We start from the raw sequence: 13,058 nt of genomic DNA, 5'->3' as shown, positions 1-13,058 counted from the left end.
CCATTAGTATAAAATGCTACAAAATGTAAACCACACTCATTTGTATCCAGCTTCTTTCACTTCAGCATTATTACGAGAACCATCAATGTTCTTGTGTACATCAATATTACATTTTTAGGTTACGATTGTTTTCTTAAACATTTAGGAGCATTTAAAGGATAATCCAAAGTTGCTTTAGTTTCATGTTTTTTTAATTTTGAGATCAATGTAAATTTACATGCAGTTGTAAGAAACAGAAAGATGCCTTATACCCTTAACTTTGTTCCCCAATGGTAACGTCTTGCATGTCTATACTATGATATCAACATCAGGGAAGTGAAGCTGCTATGATCTATTTACCTTATTCCAATTTCACCAGTTATACACGCATAGTTTGTGTGTATGTCTCATTTTGTGCAGTTTTGTTACCTGTGTCTACCACTATAGTCAAGATACAGAAACATTCCATCAGAAGGATCCCTCTTGCTATTAATTTACAGCTACGGCCACCTCCCTCCCTCACCCCTGGAAGCCAGTAATCTGCTCTTCAACTCCATAATCTTGCCATTACAAGTATGTTACATAAATGAAATCATTCAATATATAACTTTTTGTGATCGGCTTTTACATTCAGCACAAATCCCGAGATCCATTCAAGTCACTGTATATATCAATGTTTTTTTGTGTGTGTGTGTGTTTTTTTTATTGCCGAGTAATATTGTAAGTGTGAATGCACCAGAGTTCGTTACACCACTCATTTATTGAAGGACATTTCGGTTCTGATGTCTGGACTCATTACAAATAAGTTGACACAATAATTTCTGCATAGATTTGTCTGTAAACTTAAAGTTTTCATTTTTCAGGGATAAATGTCCAAGAGCAACTGCTGGGTCATGTGGTAACGGCAAGCTTAGTTTTGTAACCGATACTTTTTTTTTTCTTTTTTCCAGAGTGGCTGTACCATTTTATATTCCCACCAGCAATTTCTGAATGACACAGTTTCTCTACATCCTCACCAGCATGTGGTTTTAAGTCATTCTGGTGCCTGTGTGGTGAGACCTCATTGAAGTTTTCATTTGCATTTCACTAATGGTTAATGTTGAACATCTTTTTATGTGTTCATTTGCCATCTGCGTATCTTCTTTGATGAAATTTCTATTCATGTCTGTAGCCCATTTCCTTCTTTTTTTGACACTTGCATGATCAAGCTTTAATGAATTTGAACACAAGTCACACATTTCCAAGTATACATAAATATATCTCCATTTTACAATTGCTTTTGGCTTCTTTTACTTAAATCTTTTTGGACAGTGATAAGAAAATGCTTGAACTCTTTCTCATTTAAGCAACACGAACGTCCTTATTAGGAGTTTATGCCTTTTTTTTTTTCATAGAGTTGATCACCTGAGTTTCTAGGACTTCTTACAGTAAATATTTTGTTTATATTTCCTTTCTATCCACCTAACACTAGCCTGTGGTTGCCTCCTAGATCCTGGGAAGTTCTCTATGGTTAAATGCTGCTTTTAATTTCTGTATCCACACAGAGCCTCTTTGTTGGTCTCTCCAAGATAGTATTTTCTTCCTCTAGTGTATTATTACAGTTCCTTTTGGCTTTTGTTTTTTCCCAATGAAATAAATGTGGATGTACAATGCATCCCTAGTTATAAAATGCTGGATTGAGATTCCTCTCCTTGACATTTATGATAATCTATTAGGGACTTATGTGTGAATTTTCACTCCTATTACAAAGGCACTGGTCTGCTTTATGACAGAGAGCCTAATATTTCTCCATTATATCAATCCACCCAGCTTTGAATCTGCAAATATCCTTTTGGGTACTGCAACACAATCCAGTCCTTGCAGAAGACAATACAACATGTGAGTTTTAACATTACCTTTAGCCTAGATTGCTATAGGTGGGTGACACTGAACTCCTGACCCTCCCCGTCATAGATCCACTTGATATTTTCAAACTTAAAATCATTTAAGACTAGAGAAAACTCTACACCCATTCTGTACTGAGGTTTCTGGGGATTTTTCACCTATGTTCGGCAGCTTATCAATAATCACAGGCTTCTCCATTCCTTCGCCAATCAGAGAGGAGAAAACCATCATACAACAGACTTAACGACAAAGGAATCTCTGGTCAATCACTGCAAACTGACATAACCAGAAAGGTTCTTGCCATCTCCCCTCATCCAAGCTCTGGCCTACTAGCTGTCCTTGAGCAGACAAAAAAGTCCATGTGACTTCTGAAACGATATGTGCCATCATACTCTGAGCCACAGAATTCATGACTGTACTATCTCAATCAGAATAAGGGGGAAAAGAGCAGTGAGTCTTCTCAAACAGCTGAACCTAGCACTGAAGCTGGGTTCTACAGAAGCCCAAGCCAGTATATGAACGCCTCAAGGGAACACCTGATGGAAAATGTGGGTATAATGGATTTTTTAGCAGTAGTTTTGACTTCTTCAAGTTAAAATCCTCTGAATCCTTGGAAAGTGAGAGCAAAGGTTAAGAGAAATTAATTGTCTAAAGGCACTTAAGTCCCTTGTCTGTTTATCCACATCAGTGAGAGTTGAATGTCTGCTTTCTCATTGTCAAGTCTCAGTGCCTCAGTTTCTCTTCAATAATATTGTTTGTGTTTTCTTGATGGGCAAAGCCCTAGCATCCCTAGCCTAGATAGGCTAGCCTTAGGGCTACATGACTTTGGCCATTAGCACTGAAATCAAATGCACAGTTGGCTTTTCCAGCTCCTGAAGAATTTTCTCTAATGTTTGAGTTCTTGTTGTTGTTGGCTGGATCCTATTTAAGTCATTGTATGTCCCTTTCCAGTTCTTGCATTCTTTTTCTTAGGAGTTCCTCAGTTTAGTTTCTCACTGTATCATTTTCAGCAACTATATGGCAACGCCAGGAATAACGGAGTCATACAGGTCCATCGTACCTGCTTATCCTAAGCCACACCTGTAGCTCCTTTTTCTGATTTTTTTATTCTGTTGAATTCCAAGAGCTCTTTATATATTTTAGACATGTCTTTCATCAGTTATGTGGTTTACATTTTTTCCCAGTCTGTAGCCTGTCTTTCATTATCCAGAGAGCACAAGTTGTTAATTTTGATGAGGTCCAATGTATCAATTTTTTCTTTTCATGGATCATGCTTTTGGTGTCAGGTCTAAGAACTTTTCACCTGGCCTTCAGTGCGGAATGACACCTCCAAAATGTTATAATTTTACATTTGTATCTGTAATTCATTTTACATTTGTTTTGTATAAGGTATGAGATTTAGGCCGAGGTTCAGTTGTTTTACTATGGATGTCTAATTGCTCCAGGACCATTTGTTAAAAAGGCTATTCCTCCTCCATTGATATACTTTTACACCTTTATCAAAAAATAGATGGGTATATTGGTTTGGGTCTATTTCTGGGCTCTGTATTCTATTGTATTGATCTATGTGTCCATCCCTCAGCAAACACTATACTGTGTTCATTATAGCGGCTATACGGTAAGCCTTAATACCAAGTAGGGTGATTCTTTTCACTTTATTCTTCTACTCTGGTTTTGTTATTAGGGTAATACTGGATTCATGAAATGAGATATAAAATGCCCCATCCTCTTGGATTTTGTGGTAGAGATTGTAAATTGACTTTTTATTTTTTATTTAAATTAGTTAACCCACAGAGCAATATTGGTTTCAGGAGAATTTAGTGACTCATCACTCACATACAACATCCAGCGCTGATCACAACAAGTACCCTCCTTAGTACCCATCACTCATCTAGCCCATCCCTCACCTACTTCCCTCTATCAACTCATAGTTAATTCTCTAGCATTAAGAATCTTCTGTGGTTTGTTTCCCTCTCTTCTCTTCCCCCCATTTCCCACATGTTCATCTGTTTTGGTTCTTAAATTCCACCTATGAGTGGAATAATATGGTACTTGACTTTCTGATGGACTCATTTCACTTAGCATAATACATCCTAGCTCCATCCACATCGTTGCAAATGGCAAGATTTCATCTTTCTTATGTCAGGACTATTCCATTGTATATATACACCACATCTTCTTTATCCATTCATCAGTCGATAGACATTTGGGCTCTCTGCATAGTTTGGCTATTGCTGATAATGCTATAAACATTGGGTGCATCTACACTTTTGAATCTACAGTTTTGAATCCTTTGGGCAAATACCTAATAGTGCAATTGCTGGATCATAGGGTAGTTCTATTTTTGGTTTTGTGCGGAACCTCCATACCGTTCTCGAGAGTGGCTGCACCGGTTTGCATTCCCACCAACAGTGCAAAAGGATTTCCCTTTCTCTACATCCTTGCCAACATCAGTTGTTTCTTGTGTCATTAATTTTAGACATTCTGACAGGTGTGAGGTAGTATCTCAATGTGATTTTGATTTGTATTTACCTGATGATGACGGATATTGAGCATCTTTTCATGTGCCTCTTAGCCATCTGGATGTCGTCTTTGGAAAAGTGTCTATTCATGCCTTCTGTCCATTTCTTAACTGGGTTATGTTTTTTGGGTGTTGAGTTTGATAAGTTCTTTATAGATTTTGGATACTAACACTTTATCAGATAAATCATTTGCAAATATCTTCTATTCCATAGACTTTTAGTTTTGTTGCTTATTACCTTCACTGTGCTTAAGTTTGTTTTTTTGATTTTTATCTTGATGAAGTCCCAATGGTTCATGTTTGCTTTTGTTTCCCTTGCCTTCAATTACATGTCTGATAAAAAGTTTTTCTGGTCAAGGTCAAAGAGCTTGCAGCCTGTGTTATCATCTAGGATTTTGATGGTTTCCTGTCTCACACTTAGGTCTTTCACCATTTTGAATTTATTTTTGTGTACAGTGTAAGAAAGTTATCCTGTTTCATTCTTCTGTATGTCACCATCCGGTTTTCCTAACAACATTTCTTGAAGAGACTGTCTTTTCTCCATTGGATATTCTTTCCTGCTTTGTTGAAGATTAGTTGGCCATATAGTTGTGGGTCCATTTCTGGGTTTTCTATTCTGCTCCATTGATCTATGTGTCTCTTTTTGTGCTGGTACCATACTGTCTTGAAGACTACGGCTTTGTAATAGAGCTTGAAATCTGGAATAGGGATTCCTCCAGTTTTTCTTTTTCAGAATTGCTTTGACTACTCAGGGTCTTTTGTGGCTGCATACAAATTTTAGGACTGAATGTTCTAGCTAGGAAATAAAATTAATAATAGTGAATTTTTTATTACCAATCGTCAGGGTCTTGTCATTTGCCTCCGGAAAAAGGAGGTTCTTCATCTGGAGACTAAAACCAAGTCATGCCGAAACATGGTTTCCTTGTACTTCTCTCAGGGAATGGCCATGTGATCAGCTGGCTGATGCTCCAGGAGTAGTGAATAAGAGGGCAGGCAGGTGAGAAAGTAGGGAGCCTAAAGGTCAGGTGCTGGGAAGTCGTTGCAGTCCTTAGCAATGTGACTGCCTTTGGAATAGAAACTTGGACTTGGCAAGGCTGGCAAGTTGTTGCTTTCTCACTTATTCTTATGTACTTCCTGTGTCCTCCCTTAATTCGGAATAAACCCTGCTTTTCAAAATGCCATCCTGACTCGGCTAGATTAAGAGAACCAAAGGAATAGGGGTAGGACGGGGGCATTACCACACTTCTGAAATTGGTAGGATAGTTTTCTTTTTTAAGATTTTATTTTTAAGTACTCTCTACACCCTGCATGGGGTGGGGCTCAACCCCACGGTCAAGAGTCATGCACTCCACCACCTGAGCCGGCCAGGCACCCCTACGTATGATGGCAGTTTTAAAGAATTCTAAGGGTTTTGGTGAAATTCAAGGGGCTGTGAAGGATTCTGTTTCCTTTTAATTAGACAATTATTTGGCAGTCATTTTTGTTGTTTCCATCGCCCAGAAGAGTGCTTGCCACAAGGTAAGGGCGGAGTTCCTGTTTGCCGAAGGACTGAGGCCATTTTCCCCCGGGCAGACCAGGCGACACTTCCGTCTCGCCCAGTTAATGGTTCTGCAGTGGAGACAACCTTATGGCAGAAATGAGACAAAGACGTTCCCATGTTTCTGTTGCCGTTGAGCAAGGTTACCCTACTCAGTCCGTTAAATATGCCTGCTCTCAGCGCGCACTGGTCTTTTGTCTTTGGGGATATTTTCCAGGCACGTGGGTGTGACTACAGAATCATCAGTAATTGCGTACAACTTTATTTACCAAATATATTCTGTCAGAGAAGGCTCTGGCTGTAGCACCTAGTGACCAGCACCATCCTCCTGGCATGTTCCAGGCAGCAATGACTATAGCGCTAAGAGCTGGGCTACTAGTGCATTCACCAGTATCCAAAGCAGCAATTTCAAACCAAATGTGACATATAATGACTGATGTTTCCAGTAATAGCACACAATTATATGTGCATTCAGGCCCGCTACCTTGCCTACTCCCAGGATTACTAGGCATGATTTCCTGCCAAAAATTAAAATGCCTAATTGCAGGTGATGCAAATATGTGGGAAACATCTACCTCTTGGAGAAGAGCTGGAATCTATCTCCTAGAGAAGACACATAACAAGATAGTCTGCCTATCATGGAGAATATGGCCAGAAGCACTGAAGAACATGCCTCTGATGACCAACCTCATGGGGCCTACCCGAGACTCAGGTTGGACTAGAATCCAGAAAACTCTCACCATACCGCTAACTTATTGATGAATGACAATCAACAGCATTTCCAACGGGCAAAATCGTGGAGGGACAGACTCTCTGTATGGAGCAGATATACAGGGACAATAAAAAGCTGAGAACAGAGCATAATCATTGAGTAAAACTCTTCGGCAACCCCAAGTGCTCAATCTCAGTATGGCGTAATGTGGAGAAAAAGGAACCCTCGTGCACTATTGGTGGCCATGTAAATTGGTACAGTCACTGTGGGAAACGGTATGGAGGTTCCTCAAAAAACTAAAAATAGGACTACCATATGATCTAGCAGTTCCACATCTGGGTATTTATAAAAAAAAATGAAAACACTGATTTCAAAATATATATGCACCCCTATGTCCATTGCAGCATTATTCACAATAGCAAAGATATGGAAGCCACCCAAGTGTCCGTTGATAGATGAATGGATGAAGAAAGTGTGGTATGTGTACACGATGGAATACTACTCGGGCTTAAAAAAGGAGAAGATCCTGCCATTTGCAACAACATAAATGGATCCAGAGGGTGTAATGCTAAACGAAATAAGTGAGTCAGAAAAAGACAAATGCCATATGATTTCATTCATGAGGAATTTAAGAAACAAAACAAAACAAAAAACAGATTCTTAACTATAGAGGACACACTCACTGGTGGTTGCCAGAGGGGAGGTGGGGGGGGGGGAATGGGTGAAATAGATGAAGGGGATTAAGATGAAGGCACTGAATCATGCATCGAATTGTTGAATCGCTATATTGTACCCCTGAGACAAATATAACACTGTATGTTAACTATACAGGAATTAAAACTTTTAAAAATTAAAGATAGCATTACTGAGTTATCCAGCAATTCTTTTGGATAAATACACAAAAGAATTATAAACAGGGTTGAAGACCTATTTGTACACCCATGTTTATAGGAGCATTGTTCACAGTAGGCAAATGGTGGGAGTAACCCAAGTGTCCGTTGATGGATGAATGGATACATAAAACGTGGTACATACATGCACGGGTATCATTCAGCCCTTAAAATGATAGGAAATTGTGACATGTTCTATAGCATTATGAATCTTGAGGGCATTATGCTAAGTGAAATAAGCCAGCCAGGAAAAGACAAATACTGTATGATTCCATTTACACGAGGTACCTAGAGTTGTTAAACTCATAGAGACAGAAAGGAGAATGGTGGTTGTCAGGCACTGTGGGAGGGGCATTGAGGAGTTATTGTTCAATGGGTATAGAGTTTCAGTTTTGCAACACAGACAGTTTTGGGATTGCTTACATAATTGGGCTTAATATTACCGAAAGGTGCACTTAAAATGGTTAAGACGGCAAATTTCATGGCAGGTGTATTTTACCACAGAAATAAAGAGCAGGAATGACGGAATTATCAGATAAAGTCAACATCAGAGCAAAGAAAATTATGAAAGGCAAAGAGAGACATTACATGATTATAAAAGTATAAAAGTACAAAGATGTATCTACTCTAAATAGATATCAACCAAACAACAGAACTTCCAAATACACAAAGCAAAATCTGATAGTTGAAAGGAGACAGACCAAGCCACAGTTAACATTGGACTTCACATGCCCGACACTCAGCAACTGATAGAACTACCAGACAAAATCAGCAAGAATAGGATGACTAAACAAAACAATGACCAACAGGATCTTATTTGTGTAAATATACTCCACTCAACAATAGCACAGTACACACTTGTTTCATGTGCCTACAGGACATATACCAAGATAGACTATATGCTGGGCCATAAAACAAACATCAACAGAATGAAAATATATCCTACAGAATGTGTCCTCTGAGTATAGTGAAATCAAACTAGAAATCTGTAAATCTGGGGGCACCTGGGTGGCTCAGTTGGTTAAGCATCCAACTTTAGCTCAGGTCATGAGCTCACAGTTTGTGGGTTCAAGCCCCACATCGGGCTCTGTGCTGACAGCTCAGAGACTGGAGCCTGCTTCGGATTCTATGTCTTCCTCTCTCTCGCTGCCCCTCTCCTGCTCATGCTCGCTCGCTCTCTCTCTCTCAAAAATAAATAAACATTTAAAAAACATTTAGAAATCTGTAAACTTGAAAGAAAACACTTAGAAATTAAACAGCACACTTCTAAATAATCCATGGGTCAAATAAGACTCAAAGGAAATTTTTAAAAATTGAACCAAATGAAAATGAAAACAAGACAAATCAAAACCTATGGAATGTAGCTAAAGTCACACTGAGAGGGAATTATTTTTGAATACAAAATCTATTTTTTGAAGCTTATTTATTTATCTGTTTTAAGAGAGAGAGAGAGCATGCACGGGGGGAAGGGGCAGACAGGGAGAGACAGAATCAAAAGCAGGCTCTGTACTGTCAGAGCAGAGCCGACAGGGGACCTGAACTTAGGAACTGTGAAATCATGACCTGAGCCTAGATCTAGAATCAGACGCTTAGCCAACTGAGCCTCCCAGGCACCCCTGAGAGAGAAAATTCTAGCATTAAATGCTAACGTTAGAAATAAGGAAAGATCTCAAATTACACACCCAAGTGTTTACCTAAAAGATATAGGAAAAGGGAAAAACCCAAAGTGAGCAGAAGGAAGTAAATAATAATGATAAGAGCAGAAATCAATGAAATTAAAAGAATACAATAAAGAAAATCAATGGGGGAAAAGCTATTTCTTAAATTAATAAAATTGGTAAGCCTCTCGCAAGACTGGCACAGATAAAATTAGAGAAGACAAGGATCAATATCAGTGATTAAATAGGAATATCACTGCAAATTCTGTGATTTCTAAGTGGATAATAAGGGAATACTGTTAATGACTGAATGCTCATAAATCTGAAAACATAGAAGAAATGGATCAATTCCTTGAGAAACGACAAATTACAACAACCCCCCCAAAGTTATATAGGCAATGTAATTAATCTTATAATTGATAAAGAAATTGAATATGTAGTTTAAGAAAGTCCTGAAGGAAAAATATCCAGGCCCATGTGATTTCACTGGAAAATTCTACCAAATGTTTAAACAGCCAATTTACTGATTTGAATGCATTTTATTTCTTGTTGTCTAATTACTGAGGCTTTGACTTCCAGTACTATGTTAAATAGTAACGGTGAGAGTACACATCCCTGTCTTGTTCCTGACCTTAGGGGAAAGCCTCTCAGTTTTTCTCCATTGAGGATGATATTAGCTGTGGGTCTTTCACATATGGCCTTTACAATGTTGAGGTATGTCCCATCTATCCTACTTTGTTGAGGGTTTTTATCAAGAATGGATACCTATATTTTGTCAAATGCTTTTTCTGCATCCACTGAGAGGATCATATAGTTCTTATCCTTTCTTTTATTAAAATGTGGTGTATCACCAGCAGCAATGAAGAAGTCAAACTTCTATTTGCAGATGACATGATACTTTATGTCGAAAACCCAAAAGGCTCCACCAAAAAAAAAATTGCTAGAACTGATACATGAATTCAGTAAAGTCACAGGCTATAAAAATCAATGTGCAGAAATCTGTTGCCTTTCTATACACAAATAACAAAGCAGCAGAAAAAGAAATCAAGGGATCCATCCCATTTGCAATTGCACCAAAAATAATAAGATATCAAGGAATGAACCTAGCTAGAGAGGTAAAGCATCTACACTCTAAAAACCATAGAACACTTAAGAAATTGAAGATGATACAAAGAAATGGAAAAGTATTCCACGTTCAAGGGTTGGAAGAACAACATTGTGAAAATGGCTACACTACCCGAAGCAATCTACACATTTAATGCAATTCCTATCAAAGTACCTCAAGTTCCAAAGAGAAGACGAAGACTCCCTATCAAGCCAGGTCCAAAGATGGAGGCAGGGTAAGGTGCACTAGTAGCCCAGCTCTTAGCGCTATAGTCATTGCTGCCTGGAACATGCCAGGAGGATGGTGCTGGTCACTAGGTGCTACAGCCAGAGCCTTCTCTGACAGAATATATTTGGTAAATAAAGTTGTACGCAATTACTGATGATTCTGTAGTCACACCCACGTGCCTGGAAAATATCCCCAAAGACAAAAGACCAGTGCGCGCTGAGAGCAGGCATATTTAACGGACTGAGTAGGGTAACCTTGCTCAACGGCAACAGAAACATGGGAACGTCTTTGTCTCATTTCTGCCATAAGGTTGTCTCCACTGCAGAACCATTAACTGGGCGAGACGGAAGTGTCGCCTGGTCTGCCCGGGGGAAAATGGCCTCAGTCCTTCGGCAAACAGGAACTCCGCCCTTACCTTGTGGCAAGCACTCTTCTGGGCGATGGAAACAACAAAAATGACTGCCAAATAATTGTCTAATTAAAAGGAAACAGAATCCTTCACAGCCCCTTGAATTTCACCAAAACCCTTAGAATTCTTTAAAACTGCCATCATACGTAGGGGTGCCTGGCCGGCTCAGGTGGTGGAGTGCATGACTCTTGACCGTGGGGTTGAGCCCCACCCCATGCAGGGTGTAGAGAGTACTTAAAAATAAAATCTTAAAAAAGAAAACTATCCTACCAATTTCAGAAGTGTGGTAATGCCCCCGTCCTACCCCTATTCCTTTGGTTCTCTTAATCTAGCCGAGTCAGGATGGCATTTTGAAAAGCAGGGTTTATTCCGAATTAAGGGAGGACACAGGAAGTACATAAGAATAAGTGAGAAAGCAACAACTTGCCAGCCTTGCCAAGTCCAAGTTTCTATTCCAAAGGCAGTCACATTGCTAAGGACTGCAACGACTTCCCAGCACCTGACCTTTAGGCTCCCTACTTTCTCACCTGCCTGCCCTCTTATTCACTACTCCTGGAGCATCAGCCAGCTGATCACATGGCCATTCCCTGAGAGAAGTACAAGGAAACCATGTTTCGGCATGACTTGGTTTTAGTCTCCAGATGAAGAACCTCCTTTTTCCGGAGGCAAATGACAAGACCCTGACGATTGGTAATAACAAAAAAAAAAAATTCACCATTATTGGTTTTATTTCCTTTCAAATTTCCGACAGTATATCTCGTGTTTTTACTGATTCCTAGGTAGGTTTTACCAAGTTGTCTATTTTTATTCTTTCGATGTGCCAGTGTTTGGATTTGTTTTCATCTCCATTCTTAATGCAATAGTTCGTGTTGCTAACTTTAATAATTCATTTCTCATGGTTCCTTTTGTATTTTTAACTTTCTGAATTGCCTCCTCAGTTCATTCATTTTCACTCATTCTTCTTTACTGATGAGACTTCTTTGGACTATGGACTTTCTCACATGTACAGCTTGTGTGCATTTAATAGTACTACTAGTATTTATTAAGCGCTTAGTATGTGCCATTTTTGCAAATATCTTGCATACCTTTGTCTAATCCTCCCAATAAACGTATTGAGTAGGATACATTGCAGAGGTGTTACGTCTTCTCCTATTTACCTAAAATGGGACCGGTAGTAGATGGCTGAACCAGAATTAGAATTCAGGCAATCTGCGTGCACATCCAGTCCTGAACCCATCATAATTTTCAAAACATTCGATAGCATTTCCTGTGTCTGCCTCTGCCGATGGAAAATTCTGACCGGGACTTGGTGCCTAATCATGTCATTGTGGCACAAATCAAGATAAGTAGCCATACGCAAACACCCCTGAGTCCTCAGAAACTATCAACATTGGCTATTTGGAAACTAAAAGACTTTCTTTTAAAGTGTGATCACAAGTAACGGTTTTGTGGAAATCTTACATTGACTACAAAATAGTGAATTGTTAAACTAGTTTTAAAACTTTCATTTCTCTTCACTTCTCACTTCGTACTACAAACCCCCAAACCTTTCCTGAATACCCCCAATACATACACTATGCCTTTAGGTAGCTTCAGCCAGCTTCTAGAAACACTTCTGTTCCATAGGCTCTCCCAAATATTTTAAGTGAATATATAAGTGAATTTTCAAAAGCAACGTGTCAGTGATTAGAAGTGGGAAGATATTTTCAGTCTTAAAATGATTTGGACATTTTTCCTGGTGAAATTAACTTCCTAGCAAATCTCCCTCTTGGATAATGAGGAGACTCATGATCCAGATTTACAAAGGTCCTACACCTTTCAAAAAGTAACCACTTTCCAAAGAAGCTAAATGAAGATTTTTGTGACCAATGACATCTAAAACATTTCTCTTCTGCAAGTGGAAAAAGATCTACAGTGGAATATACAAATTTGTAATCAGATCACATGCAATTCGGTTGAATACTCGTAACTCAGCAAACATGAACACTTGTCTTTACTTGTGCACGCCAAGATATGGGGAGGTTCGACACTGGTATAATTCGTTCTTTTCACTTAATCCTTATTCTTGTGGGGAGCTTGTATTTGTACACTGCACAGAAATTGTGACTATTTAGCACTTTTTTAGGATGCCACAG

General features: G+C 39.0%; 1 pseudogene; it reads right to left on the bottom strand.

Annotated features, from left to right (window-relative positions):
- Positions 1-1,489: 1,489 nt before the first annotated feature.
- Positions 1,490-13,058, bottom strand: part of LOC131502161 (tRNA pseudouridine(38/39) synthase-like) — a 77,254-nt pseudogene continuing 65,685 nt past the window's right edge.

Source organism: Neofelis nebulosa, chromosome X (assembly GCF_028018385.1).
Source record: "Neofelis nebulosa isolate mNeoNeb1 chromosome X, mNeoNeb1.pri, whole genome shotgun sequence".
NCBI lineage: Eukaryota > Metazoa > Chordata > Mammalia > Carnivora > Felidae > Neofelis > Neofelis nebulosa.
The sequence above is the reverse complement of the archived record's forward strand: the minus strand, read 5'-3'. Positions and strand labels throughout refer to the sequence as shown.